This window comes from Balaenoptera musculus, chromosome 15 (assembly GCF_009873245.2).
Source record: "Balaenoptera musculus isolate JJ_BM4_2016_0621 chromosome 15, mBalMus1.pri.v3, whole genome shotgun sequence".
NCBI lineage: Eukaryota > Metazoa > Chordata > Mammalia > Artiodactyla > Balaenopteridae > Balaenoptera > Balaenoptera musculus.
The window spans coordinates 16,807,049-16,820,919 of record NC_045799.1 but is presented as its reverse complement, the minus strand read 5'-3'; positions in this window follow the sequence as shown (position 1 = coordinate 16,820,919).

Sequence of the window (13,871 nt, the reverse complement as noted above, 5' to 3'; positions counted from 1 at the left end):
ATCTGTTTATTGTAAGATTTGAATGCCCCATCCAAACTTTCTTGGCAGATGTATCATTTTTCCCACTTTTTTAAAAAATAAAAAGTGATTTCTTCATCTCTTATTCAGTTTTTGAAAGTGAGGCAAGTCAATGAACTCACACATATTCCAGAAACTGACTTCCTTAGACCCTAACAGAAGGTACTTAAGTGCACAGATGTTTGCTGGTTTTAAAAGGAGGCCTTGCTGTGTATGAAAAAACATTCCCCCTAATTTTTTGCTCAATTTGTTTTAAATTGGTAATGAAATCTGTGAATCTCCGCTCCCTTTCTTCAAGAAAAATGGAATTTTGATCTCTTTTAAAAATCAGAACGCGACAGGATAATGGAGAAATCAGTCTCAATAGCACATTTCATGTTCATTTCAAGGCTGTGATGTGTAAACATGATGATGCTACGCTTTTGGGGTCTTTGAGATTTTTGCCACAAGCATAGCAGCTCAGGTGGATTATTGCCTGATGCATGCGTCTTTGGTAGATTTTTGTCAACAACTTGCATGTCTGCTCATTTGAAATAAAATCATGACGTTGTTAATGCCTTTGCACAAAGACCGCTCCATTCTGTTGGTCCTGGGGAAGGAGACTTTGCACTAATCACCTCTTCTCTCCTAGAGTAGAGCTCAAGGAGGGACAGAAAACCCACATTGATTGCACTCTTACTACATGCCAACTAGTCACACACATAAGAGGTTTGACTATCTCCTGGTGATCAGGGGCCATGGCAGAGAACAGAAGGGGTTGCTGCTTGGCCTCTGGTTTCACAAAATAAATAATAATAAAATAAAACACTGAACATTTGTGCTTTATTCACTACCTCATTGTACGTACTTTGTAGATTCTGCATTCAACAATGCAGAACAGGCTAATGAAAAAAGTTCCCCCAAATCTCACCACCCAGAGACAAGGGTGGAGGGCATTCCACATCTCTCTCTATTCCAGTGGTTCTCAACTGAGAGCAGTTTTGTCCTTCAGGGGACATTTGGCAATGTCTGGAGACATAGTTGGTTGTCACAACTGGGATGGGGTGCTACTGGCATTTAGGGGGTAGAAGCCAGAGGTGCTATTAAATATCCTACAGGGCACATAGGACAGCCCCCACCCAGAAAGAACGATCCAGCCCAAGTGGTAGTGAGGCCGAGGCTGAGAAACCCCGCCACACACATACGGATGTGTAGCTCTGTGACAGTTACATAATCAAGTTCACACTATGCCAGCTGCTGATCATCCTGCAATAACACACGTATTGCTTATTCGATATGGTCGAGCACTGCTCGTCCCCTAGAGAGGGCTTTGTTTAATTTTTACCAGAACTCTGTAAGAGAAGGAACTATTACAGATTTCTTTAGCTGAAGAGACTGAGGCTTAGAGCGGTGAAGTGTCTAGTCCAAGGTTGCACAGCCATTAGTCGTGGTGCTGAGTCTGAAGGTCTGAGGGATTCCAAACCCTGCCTTTCCCACCATCTGTTGATCTGCTCCCTTTCACCCCAGGATCGAGTTTATAACGGGCAATTAGGAACCTGGGAAGAAGACGGGAAGAAGACCCTTGAATCGTCCTTCCAGAACCCGAGGGAGGTAGGGCTTTGGTCTTCATGTACATCATTCAAGCGATTCTGTTACTTAAATCCTCTCTATAGTCTAATTTATATTTGTGTCAATACGATCTGTCAAGAATCAAAAGAATACTTTCAAGTTTCTCACTAACTGCTTTTCTGTCGATTTCTCATTGCATGTCCAATATTTTTCTACATATATTTATAAGCTACATTACATTCACAATTATTACATCAAGGTTGTGGATTAAACTCCATCAGTCTGTTAAGTGACCTTCTTGGTCTCATTTAATAATATCTACCTTGAATTCCCCTTCCTCTGATAGCAGCGTGGTGACCCCTGCCTTCTTTTTGTTTGCATCTGGCTGGTGTATTTGTGACTATTCTACCTTAATAATTTTATTTTAGGGAATGTCCTAATCTAAAAGTCATTTTCTTTTACTAGATTTTTTTTAAATTTATACATACTTTCATAACAGAGATCTTTGGTCTCAATTCCATTTTCTTGTTTTATATTTTATATGCTTCTGTTCTCTTTTCTTATTTTTCCTACCTTGCTAATTTGGTAAACAGAATGTTTTTAGTTTGCTATGGTACGAATGTTTGTGTCCCCCAAAATTCATAGGTTGAAATTCTAATGCCCAAAGTAATAGTATTAGGAGGTGGGGCCTTTGGGAGGTGCTTAGGTCATGAGGGTGGAGTCCTCATGATGGGATCAGTGCCCTTATAAAAGAGACCCCAGAGATCTCCCTCACCCCTTCCACCATGTGAGAACACAGCAAGAATTAAACAGTCTGCAACCCAGAAGAGGGCCTCACCAGAAATGAACCCTGCTGGCACCCTGATCTTGAACTTCCAGTCTCCTGAACTGTGAAAAATAAATTTCTGTTGTGTATAAGCCACTCAGTCTGTGGTATTTTATTATAGCAGCCAAAACAGACTAAAACACTTATTTTCTAATTTTTCCTACCTTCTGCTAATTTGGTAAACAGAATATTTTCAGTTCTATTGGTGATTATTTTCATATCTTTAAATAACATGCTTTAATTTACATCTCTAAAGTTATAAAATTCAGAAATTAAAAAGTAGCAGTTGACTCCCCTTGTGAAAGACAAGAAAATCAGTTCCCTTATACTTCCTCACTCTCTCCACACCCCTGTGGGTGTGGGCTCTGGGAATTTGTCTCAGTCTTTTATAGTAAAATTATGAGGTTATTTTGCTATGTATATTTTTTAAGAATTATAATAACTCCCTTCTGTTTTATAATTTTTCCATGGTTTTTTAAATTTAATTTTATATATAAATAGTTACAAAGCACACCACCATCCAAAAGATTTCCTTTTCCAGCAATGCTAGATGCTTTTCTCATGAGTTCTTTGTTTTGATTCATCTCTTGGTTGACTGAAGCACTTCTTCCAGTATTTTCTTAGCACTCCCTTTCTCACAAGAAGAATATATGAATGATATATAATATTGATATACCATATATATATATGGATCCCATCCTTTCCCCTCAAATGTCTTCATTGCTTCATTTTCTTCTAGAATCTAATGTCAGAGTTGAAAAGCTGAAGCCATCTGATTTTTATTTTCTTTGAGGACAACTGGCTTCTTCTGCCTGAATTTTCATCAGAGTTGTTCTTTATCCTTGAAATATAATGGTTTCATCAGAGCATATGTCTCACTATTAGTTTTTTGTATCCCCATTAAATTCACTTGGTAACCCTTTTTGAGCTATCTCCCTTCACTTTGGCAATGTTTTCTTCTATTTCCTTTTTGAATATTGTATCTGTTACATTTGTTCTCTTTCTTACTGTCCTAGAACACAAATTATCCCTACATCAGTTCCAGATTTCCTTCTTCTACAGATTTCAGTGTATCAGTCAGGCTCTGGTCAGGAGACAAAAACCAGTTATTTTAATAGAAATAATTCAATGTAAATAACTGTCAACTGGGCAAAAATGTGTTAACTAGGTACTGAAAACGCAAAAAGAGAACACTAAAATATTCTATAATTAGCAACTCCAAGGAGCAGCTATCACCCTGACAACTGGAGAAACAAGGGACGAAGTTGGTACTATTAAAACTTAGAAGCTTGGAGCAAGGACTCCAGAAAGCTGAAAAGAAGCTTTTCAGTTTCTGAAAGCTGAAAGAAGCTCCAGACTTCTAAGGAGCAGGCACTGCTCGGCTGTGCTGGTGTCTCTGAGCTCAGAGGTGAGGCCCCTTGATGCTGGGCTAAGACCTAATAGTTCCTGTGCTCTAAGCCAAGCATTTAACATCCCCTGCCAGAGCCTGAAACAGCGACAGGTCCTATGCAGAGATACTTCTAGGCCAGCAATTCCCAGCCTTGGCGTCACACTGGAGTCACTGGGGAATATTAAAAAATACTGATGCGTGGATCCCATCCCTTGAGAGTCTGAGTTAATTGGTCTGGAGTGGTGCCTGAACTGTGAATTTTAAAAGCCCCATTTATTCAATTTTCTTCTACATTTGATTATATTTTCTATTTTACTTAAATTTCATTTGCCCATTTATTATTCCAGTTGTGTCTAGTTCTATTTTTGTGGTAGTATTGTTTGTCTTGAGTGGTAAATACTGAAAAATATGAATTGAATCTTTATACTATACTAATACACTTCAGAACACAAGTATACATTTACTATATGTCTTAAAATGTTTTGTAAAAGTCCAGAACTCATATCACTTTGGAAATTAACCACTAGGAAATCCTTTAAGTGTAGGGGTCAAATTATTATTAATAGATTGAGGTAAACTAAATAAGTGAAATATACCTCTATATTAAAAAAAATTGAATATGTTCCTTACCTTAAGGAAAGTCATATCTTTTGAATATCTTATATATTATTTCTGTTACCACAGGAAACCACTTTATAAGGTCTATTAGAGGTCAAAATCTTTTGTTGTATTAAAAACTGATTGTAGGGTCTTCCCTGGTGGTCCAGTGGTAAAGAATCTGCCTTCCAATTCAGGCGACGCGGGTTTGATCCCTTGTCCGAGAATTAAGATCCCACCTGTCGCGGGGCAACTACACCCGTGGGCCACAACTACAGAGCCCATGCGCTCTGGAGCCCACACGCCACAACTAGAGAGAGAAAAGAACCTGCATGTCACAGCTAGAGAGAAGCCCGTGTGCCGCAACAAAGATCCCACATGCCGCAACTGAGACGCGACACAACCAAAAAATAAATAAATAAATAAAAAGAAAGAAAGAAAAAAAAAACTCAATAGTAAACAAATAATCTAATTTAAATGCTAGGTAAAAGCTTTATATAAAATATAATAATATTTAAAAACTGTATAAATGACTTTTTAGAAGAGAATAAAGTTTTTAAAATATGAAAAAATAAAATAAAATAAAAGCTCCCCAGATGATTCTAAGTGTAGCCAAGATTCTGGTCTAGAACTACCTCTGAATGGGACCTGTTACCACCTCTGAGAACGTATTCTCAGCCTGAGGCTGTACTCACAGCCCTGGTTTTATAGTATCATGATAATCACCTAGGAAAGTTTCTTTTTTAACTGGTGATGCCCCTTCCTTTCCCCACCCCCTCCCCGCCAGAGGTCCTGATTTAATTCATGTGGGTGGAGGGTCAACTTTGGGATTTTTAAATCCCGAGGAGTTGTAGTGTGCAGCCAGGGTTTAGGGGGAGGAGAGACCCATAATGCATATTTCTCCTATTAGGGAGTTCTGATGAAGAGATGCCAGACATCATACAGAAGCAAAAATTATGTCTAACATTATGTCAGCATCAGAATATGAGGTTGGTGGGAAAAGCCTGACAATTAGACGACTTTAATAGGGGGCCTATTCGCTATGAGATGGCAGAATGGAGATAAACTCAGAGGGCCACACACACACACACATCCAGTGATTCTGCAGTGGAGAGGACAGAATTAGGAGAAAATTATGCATGTGAGTTGACAAGATAAGTTTCAATTTCCTTTAATATAACTGCACGTTCACTTTGGGGTCATTGTCCTAGGGCAGTTGTTCCTGGGCCAGAAGCATCAGTGTCACCCAGTACCTTACTAGAAATGCAAATTCTTGGGCCCCACCCCAGACCTGCTGACTCAGAAACTCTGGGGGTGGAGCTCAGCTATCTGTTCTAACTAGTCTTCCAGCAGAGTCTCATGCACACTCAGATTTGAGATTCACTTCCCAAGGCACTGACATCTGGAAAAGTCACACTGGAAAAAAACAGAACACTAAAAGGCCTGTGTCCACCTCTGTCCCAGGAACCCCTTCAGTGGACAACTGCATAGAGTAGCCCACCCTCCCTCTGGCAGACCAACTGCATCGCCATAGCAACATCGATGCTCCTGGTGGGTCTCAGACATTCACCCCAAGAACATCTTTTCTTAATAAACTGAAGAATTTGTATGTAAAATTAGACTCCTGTGCCCTTTGTCCCTTCGCCTGCCTGGGACAACTAGTACCATCTCTTTGCTGTTTCTTTCCACATACTGAGATTTTTGTCTAATCCTGCTTTATCCTTTCAAATCAGTGCAAAGTCCTTCCAGATTTTGACAAGGGATCATCTGATGGTCCTAGCTTTTGACTACTGTTGTGATTCTGTCCCTTTAGCAATGCTTTCATTAATGCTTCTGTTGCATTCACTTTTTATAAAGGGCCACATCAAACCGTGACACTAATTGAGCTCAGAACAAACTAAAGCCCCTGATTTATTTTCTGCAAGTGATGCTAAGCCACTCCATCTTGCATCTCGGCTATTAGTATTTTGGACCCAGGTATACAATCTCATAACAGCTCATGAGGTTTTAGCATGTCATTGTTTCCTGATTCAATTGCACCCAGGTAGCAGACTTTGTTCATGCTGGGGTGACCAACCGTCCTGGTTTGCCTGGGACTGAAGGCTTTCCCAGGAAGCAGAACTTTCAGGACTAAAACCAGGAAAGCCCCCAGAAGAAGCTTTTATCAGTAGAAACGGGATCTTGTGGATAAATCAGCAAACTTGCCCTGTGGCAGTGTGATAGGCAGCTTCCAAGATGGCCCTGGAGGATCCTACCTCCTGGTGTTCATGCCTTTGTGTGATCCCCTCCCCTTGAGGGTGGGCTGAACCTAGGGACTCAATTAGTAAAATTGAGTAGAAGTGCTGGGATATCACTTCTAGTAGAAGTGCTGGGATATCACTTCTAGTAGAAGTGCTGGGATATCACTTCTAGTAGAAGTGCTGGGATATCACTTCTAGTAGAAGTGCTGGGATATCACTTCTAGTAGAAGTGCTGGGATATCACTTCTAGTAGAAGTGCTGGGATATCACTTCTAGTAGAAGTGCTGGGATATCACTTCTAGTAGAAGTGCTGGGATATCACTTCTAGTAGAAGTGCTGGGATATCACTTCTAGTAGAAGTGCTGGGATATCACTTCTAGTAGAAGTGCTGGGATATCACTTCTAGTAGAAGTGCTGGGATATCACTTCTAGTAGAAGTGCTGGGATATCACTTCTAGTAGAAGTGCTGGGATATCACTTCTAGTAGAAGTGCTGGGATATCACTTCTAGTAGAAGTGCTGAGATATCACTTCTAGTAGCAGTGCTGGGATATCACTTCTGAGATTAGGTTACAAAACAACTGCGACTTCCAGCTTGCTGGCTTTCTCTCTCACTTTCTCCCTCGCTGGCTCTGAGAGAGGCCAGTTGCCATGTTGAGAGGTGCCCTACAATCAGGTCCTCATGTCAAGGAACTTATGTCTTTAGACAACTGTTACGGGCTGCCCAGGAACGAGGGGCTTCCAGGCACATGGAACTTTCAGCGTTAAAACCAGGAAAATCCCTAGCAAACTGGGATGAGTTGGTCACCCTAGCTGAGACGTCAATTTTCATACAACAACTGCTTAGAAACCAAGGACAACAGCCAAACTTTTGGCCGAGGAAGACTCTCGTCTGTTCTATTCCTGCAGCTTCCTCTGCACTTTCTACCTCAATCAGCTAGTCACTGAGAGCTACTGTTAATTAACAATATATCGTAGACCAGTACTAATTGCAATAAATATTTTATTAATTTTCAAACAAAAGGTTGCCTTCAATTAACCAAGTGTGAAAAATTTGATTATGGTGGTTTGCACATATGCCCATAGTTACCATCACCAATTAGCAAGCTCGTGCCCCAAAAGCCCTCATTAGTGCATGTATTTATGACATATAAACAAATATTAAAAGCTATGGTGCTGTGGCATCGTTTTTCTAAATTCCACCAAGGGCAGGGAAGGAAACACAGTACTATTTATGTAGGGTTGTAAAAGCAATGGTTACACGTTACGATATAAAACCCAACCATCTTTTCAAAGTGTTTGCCAAGTGGGCCATCTCCCATAGGAGAGGTGCTTTGCATGGAAAATGCCACCATGTTTTGCACGTAGTTGGTCCATAATAAACATCTGTTGACCAAAGTGGTTGAATGTTAGAGCTACAAAGATTCTTGGAATTAATTCTGCATGACCATGAGGCTCAGAAAAATGAAGTGACTTTGCCAGGGTAGCATGGCTGCAAAGTAAAGCTAGGACCAGAGCCTTATTTTAGAACAGGGTTTCTCAACCTCGGCACTACTGCCATTTGGGGTTGGATAATTCTCTGTTGCGGGGGACTGTTTTGTTCACTGTAGGATGTTTAGCATCCCGGGTTCCCTCCCATCTTCTCCATGGCCTGTGGCTTCTGAAGATGACTCTGATCTTCCCTGTACCAGACCTCTTGGCCCCAAAAGTTATCCTTGATCTCCCCATCATGCCCAGCAACAACACCTCAGACAGAGAGCAAAATTTCACATGGGAAGGATAAAGAGACAAGATTATGAGTCAAAGAGACTGCAAGTTACTAAAGGGTGGCGAGTGGTTCAATAACTGAGGAAATGCAGGAGTTATGGAGAACTCAGAGGAGAAATAGTTACCGGAACAGCTGTGACTCCAGACCCTCCCTGCTTCAATGGGGAGCACAGATTCACCCCCGCTCCCAATATTCACCTTTGTATAGCCAACAACAAAAAGTGTCTGAAGCAGAGACAGCATCATTGCTTTTTTACTAGATGGATGGATGGATGGATGGATGGATGGATGGATGGATGGATGGACAAATGCTGAAGGAGAGCACAGTTGTTCTCTGGAGGCAGAACTAGGAGCACGCAGCTGAGGTGAGTGACACGGCTTCTGGTTGACCCTGGCAATACCTTTTGGCTGGCAGATCTCTTAGGTGAGGGGGACAAGAGGCTGTGAGGGGCATGGAGAGAATAGACCAAGGAGACAAAAGCCTGCCTCTCCACTGACCTGCTGTGAGACTCTGAGCTACTCCCTTCGCCTCTCTGAGCCTCAGTTTCCCCATCTACACAAATTATGGCTGTCCTAGCTCTCCCTCTCTCCGGTCCCTCCCATCTCCCAGATCCAAGGAAACTTCACGGGGTTGGGGTGTCCCCAGGCTGTTAAAGCAGAGGCATGTTCCAGGCCCTCTGCAGACTGGGTCTCCCCGACCATCTGCCAGTCCCATTTGCAGAGCGACACCAGGACGGGTGGGCAGTTGGGAGGTCTCCAACTTCTCCGAGAACATCTCTGCACATGCTTCTGAAAAGGGTGAGACGTGGGCCTTGCAGCGAGTGAGAAGTTTGGAGTGCTGCCACTCGGTCCTGCCTGTCCCCACACTCACCAGACAGACACCATCCCCCAAATGCAAAGTGCTGGTGACTCCCCAGTGCCGGGGCTGGGGGGGGGGGGCCTGGGTCCTTCAGTGAGATGACAGGGACTCTACCAGAGATGTCAAAGGATAAATTCCTGGAACCACTGAGGTCATGCTGATGATGGAAATGATGCAACTTTCCCACCTATGGGGGCACAGAGGGCCACATTTAGGGGGTGCCCCTTTGTCTCAGTTTAGTCCACTTCCTGTTACTCACTGCCCGGGGCACTGTCAAGTCTCTTTTACAAAGATGTTCCTCAGTCCCAGGTCATCGGTTGACGCAAATGTATACCAGTGAGGGGCTCTCAATTCTTTAGACACAAATTCCTCTTAAACCCAGCCAGGACATCTTGGTGCAAATCATTAACAAATAATTTCCTTTTGTTAGCACTTGCTAAGTCCTCGGTGCTGTGCTAGGTGTTTCATTTAATCCTCACGCTGACTCTATGCAGGAGGTCTTCTATCCCAATACAATACTGAGGAGTAAACTGAGGCTCAGAGAGTCTATCCACTTGCCCAAGGCCACCGAGTAAGCAAGCGGCAGAGCTGAGATGGGAATGTTGCTCTATCCACAGGCAGAGCTTGTGCCCTAACTGCCGGGCAGTGCTGCTTCCCACCACAGCCCAGATCTTAAAACCAAAGACTCTTCCACCCTCAACAAACTGGCCCTGTACTCTCTCCACTTGGGCTGCAGCCTCACTACACCATTTGCAGTTCCCAGTCTGGCCAGTGCTGCCACTGCTCTGCACCCTTTGCTCTCCCCAAAATGCTCCAGGCTCTGCTCATGGGTCTCCTCCTCCAGGAAGACTTCCTGACCATTCCCAGGCCCCAAGGCAGAATGAACACCTCTCTCCTTCATGCCCCCATTGACTCTGTAGGTGCCTCTATCACAGAAACATGTCCACCATGGTTTTATATCCATCTCAGCCTCTGGCTTCCAGGATTCCAGGAAATACCGTCCCTGCCTTATCCATTTCTGTTTGCCCAGGACCTAGTACAGTGTTAGGCACAGGGAAGTGCTCAGTAAATATTGAATGAAGAGTCAGGTGAACTGAAACCCCATGAGAAATCCAATTTCAGGGGGGGAGGAGGCAGCAGGAAATTTTTTTTAAAAAAGAATGAAATCCAATTTCAAGCTACCCAGAACAGCAAGTTCATGGGGCAGGGATGCCTGGCACATGACACGTGCTTGCTCAACAAAAACTTACTTCATAGATGAAAGAATGAAAGGGATGAAAACAGCCGAATATTTGTACACTTATCCCTATCGAACCTCTTCCCAGGTGACCTCGAGGGTTGCTTCCAGATGTAATCTGGGGATTGGAAACAGAAACATCAGGTATTTTCTAGTAAACTGATCGTTAACTCTAAGGTTGCTGTTATGGACTGAATGTTTGTGTCTCTGCTCCCAAATTCATATGTTGAAACCCTAATCCCAATGTGATGGTATTAGGGGAGGGCCTTTGTGAGGTGAGGAGGTCAGAAGGGTGGAGATCTCATGAGTAGGATTAGTGCCCTTGTAAGAAGAGGCCAGATTGCTAGCTAGCTCTTTCTCTACTAGGTGAGGATACAACAAGAAGATGGCACTTTGCCACCTGGAAGAGGGTCCTCACCAGAACCCGATGAGCTGGCACCCTAATCTCAGAATTCCAGCCTCCTGGAAACATAAGAAATAAATTTTTGTTGTTTACAAGCCACTCAGTCTATGGTACTTTGTTATAGCAGCCCAAATTGACTAAACAGTCTCAGAGTAACTTTTTACACTGTCCATGGGGACTTCCCTGGCAGGGCAGTGGTTAAGACTCTGCACTTCCAATGCAAGGGGCACAGGTTCGATCCCTGGTTGGGGAACTAACATTCCCATGTGCCGCACAGCGTGGTCAAAAAATAAAAAATAAAATAAAATAAACTGTCCTTCTGCAACAAAAGACCTTCAAAATGCAATAAGAAGGACTTCCCTGGTGGTGCAGTGGTTAAGACTGCGCTCCCAATGCAGGGGGCCTGGGTTCAATCCCTGGTCAGGGAACCAGATCCCACATGCATGCCACAACCAAGAGTTCCCATGCCACAACCAAAGAGCCCGTGTGCCGCAACTAAGGAGCCCTCGAGCCGCAACTAAGACACGGTACAACCAAATAAATAAATATTTTTTTAAAATGCAATAAGAAAATAAGCCCTCAATTCAAAACCTTGACAATAAAAGGATATTAGTCACTCCACATCTCAGACAGGCTTGGCCTAATTCTGGAGGGATAATGAGATCCTTAAAATCAATGTTTAATATATAAAGCCCTTTTATTTTTTTTTTATTTTTTATTTTTTTAATCATTCAGGGCCACTTTGGACAGAGGCTCTGATTCTTTTAAATTTTTTTTTTTTTTTAATTTTACTTATTTATTTATGGCTGTGTTGGGTCTTCGTCTCTGTGCGAGGGCTTTCTCCAGTTGTGGAGAGCGGGGGCCACTCTTCATCGCGGTGCGCGGGCCTCTCACTGTCGCGGCCTCTCTTGTTGCGGAGCACAGGCTCCAGACGCGCAGGCTCAGTAGTTGTGGCTCACAGGCCTAGTTGCTCCGCGGCATGTGGGATCCTCCCAGACCAGGGCTCGAACCCGTGTCCCCTGCACTGGCAGGCGGATTCTCAACCACTGCGCCACCAGGGAAGCCCTATAAAGCCCTTTTAGAGTCGGGTTCCCCCAGAAGCAAATCTTGAGACAAGGGTTCGAGTACACGTAATTTATTTGGGAGGTGACCTCAGGAAGCACCAGCAGGGGAGGGGGTAGGAAAAACAGAGAAGAGATGGAAGCCAATTAATAGCATGTTATTGGTCCAATCAGCACTGTGGGCGACTAGAGCTCGATCCTGCTGGGGACTCTGGGAGACGGTGTAGACTCACTTCTGAACTGACCCACCCATGGGGAAAGGGAGCTGGGCAGTCATTCTCCAACTCCCATCTGCCAAGCCTGCTCCCAGGGGCATTAACTCACCAGTATTTCCAGCCTGCCCACACACCCAGGGATGAGAGCTAACCCTCGAGTGGAGACTGGCGGTGCCTGCAGCAGGAGACCCTCAACAGAGTCAGGGGTGGTGACTGCCAATGGGTGTGAGCAAATCATCCATGAGCCCGCTACAAAGCCCAAGGGAAGACGGAGTTGACAAAGGCGTTTTCTCTAGAGTCCATATATATGCGTTAGCATACGGTATCTGTTTTTCTCTTTCTGACTTACTTCACTCTGTATGACAGACTCTAGGTCCAGCCACCTCACTACAAATAACTCAATTTCGTTTCTTTTTACCAAATGTAAAATACATAGCTAGTGGGAAGCAGCTGCATCGCACAGGGAGATCAGCTCTGTGCTTTGTGACCATCTAGAGGGGTGGGATAGGGAGGATGGAAGGGAGATGTAAGAGGGAGGGGATATGGGGATATATGTATACATGTATCTGATTCACTTTGTTGTACAGCAGAAACTAACACAACATTGTAAAGCAATTATACTCCAAAAAAGATGTTAAAAAAAAAACGTTTTTCTCTAACTAACAGGTATGAGAACATAATATAAAGTAAGCAAGAAACCAAGCTCTAGGCAGTGAAGCTAGAACCTTCCATCTGCCTCTCCTCCTCTCTTTCTTTTGAAGTGTATATGTCTGCCTTTCTGCCTTCTCTCCCTCCCTGACCTGGAATCTATTTTCTTCTCAGTCAGAGTCTTTCTTCCTCTTCCCGCTCAATATCTTCCACCCACCTCTCCTGTCCCAATTTTTCCCATCTCTTAAGAGCCCATAACACAAAAGCGAAGCATCTTGCTTAATATTTGTTTACTTAGGAACAGTGAGTTTTATGCACACTGTTCTTAATTAAAATCTCAGCAAGCTTCCATTTGTGGATGGAGAGGCATTCTGCCTAAGAAGGGGGGGCTTTAAAATCTTGGCACCTTCTTGCCAATGCACCCCCAGCACTTGGAAGGAACACTCAGGATTCAGTCTTGCATCAGGGGCCCGTGAAGCTATTCATGCTCTCAGCAACACTGATTATTGGCAATTTCACTCTGTGAGGGAAGTGGATTTCCTTCCAGACATGCTGTAGTGGCACTTAAGGAGTGGTGACTCGCTGCTTCATCTGTGTGGGTGGTCTGATGGATAAATGCTCATCCAAAGCATCAAGCGGGGTATCTACAGTCTCCACCCAAACCACAGTCTGCAGTAATCGCTCTCCCCTGTCGTTTTTGGGGCTCCCCTCTAGATGACTGCATCAATAAAGAAAGTGTCTCACTGTCTTCCAGACTCTCCTCCTCCCTTCCAACTCATTCCCTACATGGCTTTCCTCAAGATCACCCAAATGTCACCTCCTCCAAGAAGCCTGCCCTGGCTCCCTCAACTGGCAGTCACCCTCTCCTCTGTGTGCCTGAACTTGGGACCACCTGCTTGTAGGGCATTCCCCAGATTGTGTGGTCTGCTCACCAGGCTGTGGGTCCATAAAGACAGAGTCCTCTGGGCTTCCCTGGTGGCACAGTGGTTGAGAATCTGCCTGCCAATGCAGGGGATATGGGTTCGTGCCCTGGTCTGGGAAGATCCCACATGCCACGGAGCAA